Below are 11,603 nucleotides of genomic sequence, written 5' to 3'. Positions count from 1 at the left end.
AAAGCGGGTAGTGGGTGGCAAGCCCTTATGTTTAGGCTAACAAGAACCTTCGACTCTTAGGGAACCCCGTCAACTCCAACAGTCATCTAAACTAGACCTATCGAATTGCCCTTGCACCCCAGAATACTGATATTTGCGGTAAGTGATGTGCCGCTCCTGGACATCCATTAGGTTACCCAGATTTAGGTGACACAACGGTTTTTCCTGTGCCCAGAGTGGGTACAACTGGAAGATATAAACCAGCCAGAAGTGAACCCTCCTGGGGGGGGGGCACAGGGAACAAGGTCCTAAAGACTTGGAATTTAATACATATCTTCCTTAAGGACTAAGGAGGATCTCAAAATCAAAATTAAAAATACATCTACACTTGTATTCCAACATTGCGTACAGTAGCCATAATGGCAACGTGAAAATTGTGGAATTAACAAGTATGTAAACAAACAGTTATAATATGACATATCACATTACAGTTACTTTGTTGGGTTGGTGTGAAGGATTTTCGTTACGTTCTGTCGAGGCCATCGATACTCTGTTGTACGGGGTTATTCTCCTACAATATGTATTGGTGTACAGCTTCTCTGTATCAAAGCGTTGAAATTTAAAGAAATAACTTGAAATGACACGGACAGGATGTCAAAGCTACTGTAGGTGAACCAGGAGAAGGGAGGCCTGACTTGCTTGGTAAATTTGAAATGTATTTTGCCTGTGATGTTTTACCTAGCCCATTACTTGTAAAAAATTGCTTTAGGCCTACCTAAAACGTATTTTGAAAGATGTTTAAAAATACCGCATTTTTGGCTCGGTAATAGCACTTATAACCGGATTTGCGGGAATTAATGCTATTTGGATAATTTGTAAAATAGTAGATAGGAGGAAACTATGCCAAGACCTACTATTCAATTTGTCTCCGCTATCAGAGATATGTCACCCTGCCAAATTCTCGCCCTTTCGAATAGCGTCTCATACTTGGCAACGCATTTGACAGAAAGGATATTTCCTGTTATCTATATGTTTCTAGCGTTTCTTGATTTTGACATTCCATTTGTTTATTTTTATCACTGTAAAACCTAACGATAAATACAATATTAGTGGAATAAGTTAATAACTATATTCAGTTTATTAGAAGTTTAAAGACTGAGAGGTCGTGCAAAATTGGGTTTGGTACTTATTTTATGATAAATTCATAGCTCTTTAAGATAAATTCCCAGAATACAGAACGGAGAAGTCAAAATAGGACAATTTTGTAATAAGACCCAAACAAACTAAGCTGAAGATTAAAATGTGCAACCTGTACATTACATGGGTTGTAGCTAGGTGTAGTTACTGGGTTTTTATTTATAAAGAATTTAACAGTTAAGAGTAATGTATTTAAAATCATTTCACGTCAGGGAGATGATCTGCAAGGAGTCAGAAGGAAATCTTAAATTAAACGATAGGTCTAGTAGTACATCAAATTAAAGGTCTATTAGTAGAGTATAATGCCACAAATATGACCTCAAAAGGTTCACTCATTAAAAATTATGCTAGTTTAAAGTTTGAAACATTTACAATGTAGGTCCTGTTCTGGGTGGTGTAATATTCTTTGTCTTGGCTCAAGTTGTGGAATTTAAACTTAGCGTATAAATACTGGACTTAAAAATAGTTTTTAAGGTAGTTATTGACTCTTCAAATCCAATGGAGGATTGACTAACAATTTTAAAATAATGTACACTTGAACTAGGATTACGTTAAATCCCCCCTCCCCCCAACTCGCTGTAGTCATCGTAGTCTTTAAATCGATAGTAAAAGTTGAATAGAAACTTTTTCTTTTATATCTACATTACACTACGCTATCATGCTAAGTATTTGGTAAAATGTATATTTAAAAGTCTATTTGTACTAAAACTTCCTTTTCTCGATATTTTCTTACTCTGTGATCAACAGCAGTTGGAGAAAATGTTGGAATAGCTAGTGTAGTTACTATCAAGCTTACTTTATGATTTCAAGATTAAATATAAAAAAATATTCCACAACTTTAGAGACCAACATGGGATTTTTTGCTGCTTTACAGACCAGTAGGGCGTAGCTCAGAGGGATTTTCAAAATAAGAATAGGCATATATTCATACCTAAGAATGTCCATATAAATTTTCCAGTACAATTGGTTTAATAGTTTACGCGTGAGAAAAAAACAAGCAAACAAAGGTACTTTTGCATTTATAATATTACTAGGATGGTAGTGATATGTTGGTACACATGTAAATTTGGTTTATGTAACAAACATTAAGACCCATATCTTCATAATCTAAAATCAGTAAAAGAAATCTATGTCGACAATAAATACGAAAAATACCTGACAAACGCTTTTGAAACCAACTAACAAGGAGGTTAGTAATTAAGTACGTAATATATTGAATAAAAATAATATAATAAAAGTATATTGAATACACAATGAAATAGAGAATTTTATTTTTTTTCACATGCGTAACGTTGCTTGTAAACTGAAACGCAAGGGACCGAAGACGGATCAAATATTAAAGCCAGAGGTAGTCATTGGCACGTCATTCAAGGCGAGATGAAGATGAACGGACAATGACACAATTTGGAGCTCGGTTTTGTGTAGCGACGCGGCCGAGTGATAAACCTGATTACGTAATCACTGTGACATCTCGGAGGCTCTTGACAAGGCTGACTTAACGGCCCAAGGCAATCTATTCTGTTTCTATTCTTCTTCAAACATACGCTCTTCCCGCCACAACACTCTGTTATCTTGTTTTGACACTAATTTCGATGCAGGCTTCTAAATATTTGCAACTGTGTGTGCACCCTACTTTTTGTACATGTAAAGTACAATACTGACACTATATCCCCCCGTTTTGCTCCAAATTAATTCTGGTTAACAAGTTTGCTTCAACTTAACAAGAATTTAATTTCAAACTCAAGGAAACCTGTTAGTGAAAAATTATTTGTTAAATTTTTTTGGTTATTCTTTAATTATTCATGACATCTCATACTCATATCCAGGTAAAAACTTAATTTTCTGATTGAATACACGGGTGGAATTTATCTGTTTATGGCAACTTTATATAGTACTGCACAGTACAGTAAGCGTAGATCAAATTCTTACTCCACCAAGTAAATAAGTTGGCTAAACTACAGTCAAGATGTTAATTATGATACAACCAGCTACTCAAGTACACAAAACCAAAAAAACCATAATTAATAATTCAATACTGTAACATGATTTGGACGCGAACTTCAAAAAAATAATTTTGGTGGGCTATTCACATTGAAAAATGGAGTGTATGATGCTGTAGTATGTTATAATGAGGGGGTTGTAGGAAAGGCAAGAGTTATGCAGAAAATATGTGGGATATTTGATGCAAACTGTACTGTTGGACTAAAGCGTTAAGATTTAACGCGTGTGCGCCAAGCTGAAAAGGCTATGAAGGAAATTGATTAAATATAAAAAGAAGAATTGTAGAAAATGAGCAAGTATCTAATGACCCAGACTATGGAAATGTAGGTCTATAATGGAAATCCACGACAGTTTTTTTTAGAACTTGAAAACTGTATTTTTCATCAGGTATCAATATTTCTTAATCCAATCAAGTTTTTTCACAAAGTTTCCACATGTCACTTATAGTATTATTTATAAACAGTTTTTGGTTCGATTGTCTCACAGTTCGGCTGTCTCTTACAAGTTTGACCATTGTAAGAACACAAGACATTTTATGTCCATGGGTCAAAGTACCGTAATCCTCTCGCCGGGTGTCGTGACACGAGTCAGAGGAGGCATGTCAGTGGAGGAAAATGAACTATAGCGATAAGAGTCCAGGCTCCGCTGAGAAAGGCGTGGCGTAGCAGCTGGATGGAGCTGGCAGTGACCTACTTTAGCCGGCGAGGTTAAACTCTCAGCCGGTTTGTGGCAGAGGACGGCTGTTGACTCTTCTAGCCATGTTCCGCCGTTCCTAGTTTCCTTATTCATTCCATTCATTTCCAATAAGATCAGCTGTTTTGATCTAACAACTACCAGACTCATCTCATTGGAGCATAGCCTACTAGAATGTGTTTAACCTTATTAAAACATGATGGTATTTAACTACTGAAGAATTTAAGGTACTATTTAAAAATAAAACAATCAATTTAATTTTAATAAATGAATTATAACAGAGTGAGGACTAATTATGCTGTGTGGTCGTGCTAAATCTTTCGCTTCTAGAGTTGTAAACGAAAGAATCTTCGATCTAAACGATTGAAATTGACAAGCAATGCAAATATTTGTTATTATTGTAGGGTTTACTGAATGTCTGATACAGTTGTATAATGTTTATATAATTATTTTGTTTTGCAAGATAGCAGGTAGCCACGGAATAGATTTGGCATTGATGACAAATTACACGTAATCAATCTACTCGTGAGTATTACATAACCAAAGTTTACCTCATCAGTGTCAAGTTGATTCGTATGTAGGCCAACATATTTATAGTAAAGGGTTATTGTAACGATGAAAACAGATCTAATTAGCAGTCTGATATATTATTAAATATTATTTCTAAACGCTTGAAGGTAAAACCAACACTATAAAAGTGTCGTGTGGTTTGACGAAATTAGTTTCTATTTTTCGTATCATCTGTTCAATACGTTTATGACGTTAGCATTTTTTCCGTCAAAACTACATAGGTTCAATAATTTTTTTTTATTCAGCATCTTACAGGCAAATGCATTTTTGCCAAATAAACTATTGAAAAATACGGAAATACAGTTAATTATTAGCTAATGTTGGCCATACTGAACATTATTGTATTTGGATATCCTGATGTTTGCTCATCAAATTATCGACTCTGCTGGCAACGCCGTGCTGATTTCTTGTAAACCTTTTCTAAGACACCTATAATTTTTAATAACCTATAAAAATATCGAAAAAATAAAAACAGTTTGAATCCATGTTAATTATATCTTTAACATAAGACTCCACCCATAACATTCTTGGTAACCGTGGTATTGACACTTTTAAATCAGTTTCTTGGTACTACTGATAAAATGTAAACAACCTTATTCACTCTTCCTGTAAATAAAAATAAAGCACAGGTTAGGAAAGAACACTGTAATTGTAACGAATACACAGAAAGTCGTTTATCTATTTTCTAATATAGCTTTTCTCACCAAAAAGCTTGACATTTCATATAATTGGCATGATTTGTTGTTATCAGTAAGTGATATCGGGTTTCTGTGAAGATAACATAAACGTATATTGTGCACAGAATTGCTTGCACAGTACGTATACATGTCAAACAATTTTGTTTATAAGATACAATTTCCTTTTAATTAATTAAAGTTCTGGAATGAAACATACAATCCTAAGCAATGTACACCCTTTTCCTACTTAATAGTCCACACATTGTGTTGGCAGGCTTCAATATGTCGCAACATAAAGCCCAAATTCTTTAACTACAACATTTGTGCTACTGTTTTCCCGATGCGGTGCCCGGCTTTTACTTTCGAACTACAGATGATATCAAAATGGAAGATAAACTAAAGACCCTTGATTCAGAAAACCAGCTTTCAAATTCATAAACGGGCCTCAAATTTCAAAATTTTAAACTATTTGCCAATGGACTTTACGCTGTCAGGGACCAATTGTTAGGTAAATATAATTAGGTTATATATTATTGACTGATTCCGAAACGGCTGTCCAAGCATTTGTAAGGTAATACAATTCTAACTTTGTACTTAGTATTGTAATTAATTAGACTGGATTAAAATTTCGAACTGAAAAAGTCGTTTTTAGAATCATTTGAGAATTTCAAATTTTCAAATAAGTTCTTATTTACTGCTCAGGTGTTTTTTCAGGGGATTTTCGACGATAACGCAATTTTTAGTTTGAACTTTCCCGGGAATTGTTCCTGCAATCTCTCGGTTAGAAATACGTAGGCTTAAATCCAGGTTGCAATAAAAGGTTATTTGAAGGAGTCCGATAAATCCTTGTGCTTCTTTCTAAACCTAAACCAACCAGTCCTGTTTATAATCTCGAGAACTACACATGAACCAGTTGAGTACCAGTGGTGGGGGGGGGGGGTTAGTAGCTAGAATCTAATTTCATAGGGTTGAGAGAGGGAGGGTTACCACCTTTGATGGTATTAGTTAAAAAAGACATAAGTCATCCAAGGCTATAAATGGCGGAACGGAAACAATTTGAGTGTTCGGACCGCCATATGTGGACAAGAACATAGCCAGAAACAATCTTTTTTGGGGGGGAGGAGGATCCAGACAATTGGTATTTTGCCGTAGTGGACAGAGTGTAAGGCCCTATTTTGTTCATTAAAAAGTTCTTGGCCCGTTCCTTTGTTGAGAATGATCTTTCAGCAGTACATGTCAGTAATACTTTATTATTTAAATAATAATAATCGTTTACTGAAAATTTGGGGGGTCCCGCGCCCTTGGACCCTCTCGCTGGCTACGTCCTTGTCTGTGGATTAAGAGATCAAGTAATGAATATTTTGTGCTAAAGTTACTTTGCTCAGTCCTAGTGTTGAACCTCAGAGATAACTTAAATAAAATCTTGAACCTTAGCACACTATGGCCGTATGAAGGTTCATCTCCTGTGTAACTAACTAATACAGGTAACACATTGATACCACAAGTTAAGCCCCCCCCCCACCACCCGAGTACACTGCCCTCTGTATGTGTGAGTGTAGGCGAGATAACAATCAATAAAGGTATTGCCGAGATTAAATGTTGCAGGTTTATCGACAAAATAACTAGAAATGAGTTTCACAGCTAATGACGTCGTCAGTCACGTGGCCGTGTGAAGTACTGTAATATTGAATGGAGAGAAGCATGCGATTACTGTGGTGGCGCCGTTGTGACCCGCAGAACAACGAGAAGTCTGGCACTGCGAGCTTTATCTGGAGCGAGGTTTCTGCAGAAGTATATCTTAAATATGTCTAGAAAATCGTCATCGCATGCCGCAGGGTAACACACGCCGAGGCCACTTACCACCGGCTTCTGACACGAACAAGTCTACAGGATTTGGTCACAACCCGACTGTACGTACATGCGGCTAATCGTTAGAAATACACTCGTGAGTCTTGGAATACAAAGTTTTGGTGAAACCAATTTCAGTTACAGTTCCTACTAGTAAATCATCTTTTTACTTCTGATTGAATCCTTCAGAGATAGCTCGTTTTGGTAAAATTGTATTGTTATGAAAATAATTTTAAGACCAACTCAAATTTATAGAATATTATAGCCTACATGATTATTATTATTAAGGATCCGACTGGCCTTCTTAAAATCGTGTATCTTTTTTGCTTTTAAAGGTGACAAATTTCCAAAATGGCCGTCATTAAAGACTGGCAGGGCTTTCTTAAAATCAATGCAATAATTTTCGATAATAAGGTCCGGGACATTTGAAACTTCGTACAATGGTTGCTCTTGGTTCAAGAAAGGACACTATTGATTTTGAGGCCAAAAGGTCCAAGGACAGTCCGTCTGTCTATTCGCCTTCCCGTTTGTGCGGTAAATATTGACAGAAAGGTCTTAGAGACTAGAAAGTTGTTGTATACTTGGTTCAAGTAACAACTATTAATTTAGGGTACGTCCAAGATGCACGCTGGTTTTCTGAGTCAGGCGATCGGCGCCGGTCAGCGCCGAGTCGGCGTGCGTAAAATTCCATGTTGTTAAGCAGGAGTGGCCACACTGCACCTGCGCGCTGACTTTCTGCGCACTGGTAGTCTGACTCCGATTTTTACCGGAATGATTTGTTCATTCTGGTTTCAGACAACCTGCTAGTCGGAAAGTGATTTTCGTGTGTGTATTGAGTGTTGTTTGTTTTTTTACGATGGATATAGACGATTTAGTATCAAAAGTGCAACTTAATCCTCCGATATGGGATAAGCGACTTAAAGAACATTCCAATAGGAACATCGTTGATGCCTGTTAGCGGCGGATTTAAAGACATTAAGGTTGTTTTAAAGAGGATCACGAATTATAATAAACGGTACCAAGAACTGGCACATACTTTCTCACAATGTTCTAAAACGTGTTTTAAAGGCCATGGTCGATATAGGTAGTTTCATTTGCTGGTGCCCACATAAGGGTTGCTTCAATAAAGCTGCAGCCTGTTCACTTGTAAGTTCCATTGTACACTGATATCTTTTTGGTGGCAGCTCTTTCTGCGCTGACAACCTGCTTACATAATGGCCACATCAGCCTACCGCTCAGAGTCAGACAGTCGGCGCCGAGAAATCTGACTCTGTTTACCTGCTTTTATCAGAGTGCATCTTGGACGTACCCTTAGAAAACATACAAATTTACAGAAATAAAGTGTTTAAATTCGTTGAAAATTAAAACATTTACGGCTATTTCAGTGGTTGAACGTTAATTCTTTCCTAAAGGTAGCAAGAGTTTTTGTGAATTTTAAGATTAGATGTTAGTCGATATTAACATCATCGGCTGCTGTTTTGAATCCAAAGAAAACATTTCTATCAACAGATTCATTTACGTGTTTACACATATTTTTTACTTTTTACATAATCGATTTGGGGGTATCGATTCATGTTCTGATCCATCAGTAAGGGGACAAGCCTTGCACAAAGCGCTGTTTAAACATGTAAAAGACCCTTGCAGAATTGAAGAAGTGTGGACACGGCGGCATATCTGCAGGGTCGTTAATCCCGCTCGCACGCCACAAGTTCATTAAAATTGAGTAGCGTGGCCTCCCTCTGTCGCCGACGTCGCGTCGTCATGTTTCTTTATTAGCTATTCCGTCAGCTGAGTTTTATGCCTCGCCAGCGAACCTGGTCGGTTGACTGTTCCAATTCTTTCCCAAACACGTTTCTCCAATAGTTTCGAGGATTTTAGTTCCAAGGAAAATTTATGTAAATTATCTATTACGTGTAAGAAATAAACGAATTTCAACTCTGCTCCCTTCCCACCTCCCCTTCATGACGACTGTGCTAAAACAACGATTATTAATGGCTGAGCGTTAGCAAAGTCTGTCACTCGAGGGAATGGAAAATATTTCTTTTCATTTCTGTCTACCTCAATAGGCTATCTATGTTCACAAACCTCTGTGGGTGATAGAACTCATCATTTCAAACACAAAATTTCATATAAACACAGGTCGAGAAGTATCTCGTTTAGCCGCTGGCCGCAATTTTGTTTTTTTATCAACATATATTATCTCTGAAACTATACAGTCATGACTCTAAAAACAATACAGAGGTCCCTAATTGCACTAATATACGGCCAGCGCCAGCCGGTCTCCCCTGGTACTCTGTTCTGTCATTTAAGGAGTGTAATAGAACGTTTGCTTATAGAGAATCTATTGTGGCACATTCCAATCGTTGTTGCAAGTAAAGGCAGCCAAGACCAATTAATTGACGACAGAAAAACACAATACAGAGGTCCATAATTAGCCTGATATAGGCTACGTCCAGCGCCAGCCGGTCTCCCCTGGTACTCTGTTCTGTCATTTAAGGTGTGTAATCGAACGTTTGCTTATAGAGAATCTATTGTGGCACATTCCAATCGTTGTTGCAAGTAAAGGCAGCCAAGACCAATTAATTGATGACAGCCAAACACAATACAGAGGTCCATAATTAGCCCGATATACGGGCTGCGCCAACCGGTCTCCTCTGTTATTTATGGTGTGCAATCGGATGTTTGGTTGGGTCATGTTTTTAATTTCCAGTCACAGTATTTTTGATAACTTACATGAATATAGAAAATTATAAATAATGTTTTAAAAACTCCACTATGTCTATGCATTATAGTTACTTTTACTATAAATACTAAACTATAGTTTCCCGACAAACTAAAATTTTCTTCTACCACTCCAATTTTCAAAAAAGGCGATTTGAAGTCCGTGGAAAGCTATAGACCTGTATCCATTCTTCCTGCATTCTTTAAAGTTTTTGAAAAAGCTGTTCTCAATTCTTTAACTGATTTCTTCGAAAATAACACTCTACTTCATGAATTTCAATTTGGATTCCGGAAACTAAAAAGCATACATCCCGCCTTGTACACCTTTCTCAATGAGTCACAGAGTGCCGTCGGAATATTCTGTGATCTGTCTAAGGCTTTTGATTTGTAAACCATTCTCTTTTTATAAACAAGCTATCTTTCTATGATGTGCAGGGCAAAGTAAAAGAATGGATCTCCTCTTGTCTAAAATCGCCAACAAAAGGTCGTCATTGGAGATCAACCCATTTCTTCAAAATATCTTAATGTTCTACACGGAGTTCCACAAGGGTCCATATTAGGGCCACTTTCATTTCTGATCTGTGTAAATGACCTTCCAAAATGTCTATCAAATTGTACTCTTATTTCATACGCTGATGATACCACCATCTTTATTAAGAATTCAAATAGGACGCAACTACTTCATCATCTTGCATCAGAAATTGCAAAAATGAAAGAGTAGTTCAGCAATAATGGCATGCTTCTAATACAGGAAAGACATTCGCTATAAATTTTCATTCAAACTATCAAAGAAGTGGTAGAGCGGATGATTCCTACCTCCAGCCACTGCTCAACACTACTCCGATAGGAAAATTTCTGGGCCTCCAGATCGAGGGCAGTGTCACCTAGGGAGCTCACGTGAGAAGACTTTCAAACACCTTAAATAGAGCCCACTATGCCATTCTCACATTATCAAAAATCGTAGACCTGGACGTAATTTTGATGGTTTGTCATGCCTATGTATATTCTCATCTTCTCTACGGTATTATGTTTTGGGGATCTTCACATCAAACCACTAGTCAAACCACTTTCAAAATTAAAAAGGGAATAATTCGTGTAATTTGCTAATGCCACAAATACATCATGATGCAAACCTCTTTTTCAAAATTAAACATACTTCCGCTCCCATGCATATATATCTATCAAACACTATAATTTGTAAAGTAGAACCCTCTCAGTTTTCCCCAAAGCTTTTATACTCAATCATCCTACCTTACAAGACATATCTTCTTACAAGAAAACACCTGGGTATATGGGAAGACAACTGTACAATAAACTCCCAATATTCCTTAAAAACGAACTATCAATAACAATCTTCAGAAAGAGGGTACGTGAGCTCCTCATGGATGGCATGTTCTACTCAGAAGACCAATTTCTTCGATGACGCTGGTGGTGCTTTAAGGTACATCAAATGCCATACCTGGTTTGTAAAAATTTGGCAAATACATACAACTTTTTAAGTTTATTGTTAAATTAATTCTTATTGCTAAGTTTATTAAGTTTATCTGAATTTTATATTTATTATTTAATACCATAATATTCCATCACTTTTATCTGTTGCAGGCAAAAATATGTATAATTTGTTAAATTTATCGTTAAATTAATTATTATTGTTAAGTTTATTGAGTTTGTCTGAATTTTATATGTATTATTTAATTCCATAATATTCCATTACTTTTATATGTTGCACATTTATTCAGTATCACTAATAATAATATAATTTTTATACTAGGACTTAAATTGAATAATATTATATCGACCAATACAACTTGTATGATTAATGTTTATAATAGTGAACAATATCACCTGTTACTATAGCACTGGTGTAATATGTAACGTCTTGTGAAAATATAGATTTGAATTTGAAAGTAAATATCA

This window comes from Homalodisca vitripennis, chromosome 6, assembly GCF_021130785.1.
Source record: "Homalodisca vitripennis isolate AUS2020 chromosome 6, UT_GWSS_2.1, whole genome shotgun sequence".
Lineage (NCBI taxonomy): Eukaryota > Metazoa > Arthropoda > Insecta > Hemiptera > Cicadellidae > Homalodisca > Homalodisca vitripennis.
This window is presented reverse-complemented; position numbering follows the sequence as displayed.